Raw genomic sequence first — 4,618 nt, 5'->3', positions numbered from 1 at the left:
AGATTCAGAGCTCCTCTTTGCAGCGGTTAACAAGTTAGAAGTTTGTAGTGTCTTCTTTGAAACAGCTAAGTTCATGACAATGGAGGGTCTCGATTTTTCCAAAGTTTGGGGTTAGTGCTAGGAATTGTTTGCCTATTTTTTTTTTCACTGGATGGTTCAAAAAGCATGGCAAGTATTTTATAAAAGGCCAAGATCTTGAATTGGGAGGATAAAACCTCAAACCTATGAATTCATTCACCTGATATTGGCAGGGTGGCCTGCAGTGAATGGGCAGTGATTGGGGAGGGGACACCAGTTATCTCAGCTGTAAGCACAGACTATTTAATGCTTCAGCCAACAGCCAAAGCTGGGATCCTTTATGTTAAATTGTACACACCCTTTATATTTCTAATACGATTTTTTAAACCTGAAAACCTAATTTTATATACCCTTTTTTAATACAAATGAATTTTCCATAAAATTTAAAGCTACCATAATACTTTTAATTAGTTCTAAATTCAAAAAAAAGATCTTGATATTGTGAAAAAAAAAAGCTGAGTAGAAGATGAAAATCTCTAGATTAGACTAGACGGTCATGCATAATTATTTTACTCTGGTCTACGAGCAAGGTTCACTTTTAGAGTTTGTATTCTTCCTAAATTATGTTTTCTGGCAGGTATGAAATTTCCCTGGTGACAGTCCATTGTCACCTACTAGGATACAGTTCATCACCCTTTTGTTTTGCGAAAACTACTCTGTTGATACTTTTTTAAATAAGTGGCAGAGTGAGGAGAAACGTAATGAAATGTGTACTGATAATGAAATGTGTTATTTGTGAAGAAATTGTACTTCGCATGTCATGCCCTGTAATTGGTGAGTATTTCTCCTTTGCCAGTTGAGACTTTTCTCAGCTTCGAGCAACATGTGAAATGCCCCTTTAGTACTTAAAATTAACTAGTACCCATCTTTATGATACATTTTTCATACTTTTCTTCTTAGCTTGGCAGCTGTGTTTGCTCTGAACTTTTCTCCCCCTAGTTTAAAATCATCCATAGGTCCCAAATTCCGTTTTTTTGCCTTTACTGAGATATAATTGGCAAATGAAGTTGTGAGATATTAAAAGCGTGCATCACGACGATTTGCTACACAGGTGCATTGTGTAAGGACTCGCCCCACACACACACACCCGGTTAACTAAACTCAAATTCTTAAAATGCTGATCTGCTGATCTTCAAAGCCCAAAAGCCCTGTATAAAGTGAACACGTAGGGGCACCCTCCAGCTGGAAGGGCATTATATTCTTTTCATCAGAGCAAATTAATTGAGTTCACATGATGAGGCTTAAATTCTCTATTGTATGCTTGTGACACTTTGACTTTTTGTAACACCTTCTTATTTGTTGTTTAAAGCTGTTCTGCATAACTCAATAAAATGAAATGGCTTAAATTGCTATCTTTGCTTTCTGTGAATGATGGTTCTAAAAAATGTCCCCTTTGCCTGGTAAGGATGTGGAGAAATTGGAGCCTTGTGCACTGTGGGTAGGACTGGAAAATGGTGCGGCCACTGTGGAGAACAGTGGGGTCCATCAAAAAAGTAAGAATCGAATTGCTGTATGATCCAGCAATCTGGTTATATATCCATAAGAACTGAAAGCAGGTTCTCAGAGACTCGTACACCCAGGGGAGCAGCAGTGTTATTCACAGTAGCCAAAAGGTGGAAGCAACCCAAATGTCCATCGGTGGATGAGTAGATAAATAAAATGTGCGCTATCCATACGGTAGAACATAATTCAGCCTTGAAGGAAACTCTGGCCCAGGCTACAACAGGGATGAACCTTAAGGACATGATGCTCAGTGAGGTAAGCCAGACCCAAAGGGCAAATACCATATATTTCCACTTACATGTAGTAGTTAGAATCATCCAATTCATAGCGACAGAAAGTAGCATGGTGGTTACCGGGGGCTGGCGGGAGGGAATGGGGAGTCAGTGTTTAATGGGGATAGAGCTGCAGTTTTGCAAGACAGTAAGAACTCTGGAACCACTCGCAAAACAATATTAGGCGCTCAACACTACTGGACTGCATACATAGAAGTGGTGAAAAGAGTACATTTTTCACTGTGTATGTTATTACAATTAAATTTTTTTAACTTAAAAAGAAACATGGTCAAAAAAGCAAGCCCAGTTTGTATCTGAACACCATCCCACACACTTCAACAAGACCTTGTAGGTCATTTGCAGTGTTTTGCCTGGATGAGGTATTCCATAGGGCTAAACGCGCCTGCTCAGCTTTGATTCAGCTATGTGCCCAGACTCCCCCCAGACCGACACCCGGACAAAAGGAGAAGCTCATTTGGTCCTCAAGGGCACGATGAGTGCATTGGATTTCCGTGACAGGAGCAAGAACAGTCATACCCACAAGAGGGCAGGCATTTCTTTCTTTTCCATTATAATAAAGTCTCGGCGGTTAGTTGGATCGATTTTGTACGGTACAGAAAGATGAACCAAAAGCAGGTCTGTCTTCAAGAGGAGCGGGAGGACTTCTTGCCCTCGAGGTGGCTAAGAAAGGGGCCTTTGCAAAACCCGCGCGGGAGGACTCTTAGCTCAGCTCTGCGTTTTAGAACGCTTTACAACGGTTTTGAGATCCAGCAGGAAACCGTTCTGGAATGTACACCTCTTGCACAATTTAACGTCTCTGTTTTGGGGGAAGGGTGTTTAGATTACAACATTGTTTGACAACAGCGTTACCGTATAAAGGCCTGACGGATGCTATTTATTGTTCGAGGTCAGTCAGTGAAAGGCTTGGGGAGCGGGGAGCAGTTCATATTACAAAGTGCCCACCTTTTGAAAATGGCAAGAAACTCTCCTTTTCCAGATGTTGTTTCCTTTAGAAATGTTAACTCCTTTTGATAACTATTGAGAAGCTTACCGAACAACCCCCGTGAACGTGGTCTCTATGACAATCCAGCGTTAATGGGGAGCGCTATTAAACACGTCCAGTCAAAGCCTCAAATGATCGACTAAAAGTTTCCACATGACCCCATCGCCTTATGGCAGTTGATTTTTAATTGAGTGTATCAGACAAAACAAGGATTTTAAGTGGCAGCCTAGTTTATGATGCTACTTTAGTAACTTCTATATAATTTCCAAGGCACGGCTATGATTAGGAGCTTTGTTTCAATAAATCCTTGTATTACAAGCATGCACAGTTTAGGATTTCCAAAGACGCACACACTGATTCTTCTGTGCATTTGCAGAGAGCCCTGCACGGGACACTCAACTGTGCTCACAGGGACCAAAAATTCGGTAAAACAAAACAAAACAAAACAAAACAAAAAAACCCCTCTTAACTGAGCCACCATGGCTGGAAGCCAGCCACAGGAGACCATATAGGAAGGCTGCAAATAGCTCTTGTGGTGCAATATTCCCCGTAGGAGCAAGCAAGGAGCTGAAACAGCATGTTGCTGTCACTTCCTGCTAATGAAATATGACAGTTTGTATATGAGTCCAAAGGTCGCTGATTAAAAGACTCATCCTGATAGTTACTATAATTACATCCCGAGGCCTGAACTATCAGAATCGGTCAAATGATAACAGAAAAGATCATGCTAGGGGCGCCTGGGTGGCTCAGTCGTTAAGCGTCTGCCTTCGGCTCAGGTCACGATCCCAGGGTCCTGGGATCGAGTCCCACATCGGGCTCCCTGCTCCGCGGGAGGCCTGCTTCTCCCTCTCCCACTCCCCCTGCTTGTGTTCCCTCTCTCACTGTGTCTCTCTCTGTCAAACAAATAAATAAAATCTTTAAAAAAAAAAAAAAAAAAAAAAAAAAAAGAAAAGATCATGCTAGACAATGAATTACTTTAAGTCAATCAGCATCAGTCACTATATTGGTAGAAAAGGCTGTGTTTTCCCAAGGCAGCCCTGTTCCTTAATGGCCACCTGGAAACTGGAAACACGCACTTGTTGTGGGGAGAAGCTCAGCGAGTATTTCAAAACCTGAGAACTTCTTTTCCCCCTAAAAAAAAATGAGAGTAAGGTTCATGCAGCATTGAAATTATATGGGAATACTGACAAAATAATTTTTAAAGAGATTCTAGGATTTTTCTATTCGATAAAAACAGCCATGTTGTCAGTTAAATAATTTGTCTTGAGCAGGAAAAAAAAAAAGTTTTATTACAGAGGCATGCCCGGGTTTGCTGCTGGTATAGAAGGATTTAAATACAGCTGCCCCCAGGAGTTCAAAAATTGATTTTAAAGGAAATCCAGGAACAAACACCTTTGCTGTGTTCCAGCCATGGAGTGTCATTAAACCTGCCCAGAGTTCTGATGCTAGTTCTAACTTTAAAGAGCTAGTATTTGAAAGTAGGACCCTTTGGGAGGAGGTGGAGAAAATTAGACTTCATGGATGGATGTGTCCCACTTAGCGGTGAGACCCCTGGAACACTTACCCCCAGGACGAACCCTGGAGACCACAGGGTCAGCCCCCCATGACTTCCCCTAGAAAGGGGCCACAATGGCTGACCTTGATCTTTTTTTGACTTTGTCAGCCTGGAATTTAGAACATGACCCCAAAAATGTGGATACACAATCCCATACGAATGATCCATGTTCCATCTGACTACTGAACATCCAATCCCTCAGAAGAG

The sequence above is a fragment of the Halichoerus grypus genome, chromosome 10, assembly GCF_964656455.1.
Source record: "Halichoerus grypus chromosome 10, mHalGry1.hap1.1, whole genome shotgun sequence".
Classification (NCBI taxonomy): domain Eukaryota; kingdom Metazoa; phylum Chordata; class Mammalia; order Carnivora; family Phocidae; genus Halichoerus; species Halichoerus grypus.
Note: the sequence above shows the minus strand (reverse complement) of the source record.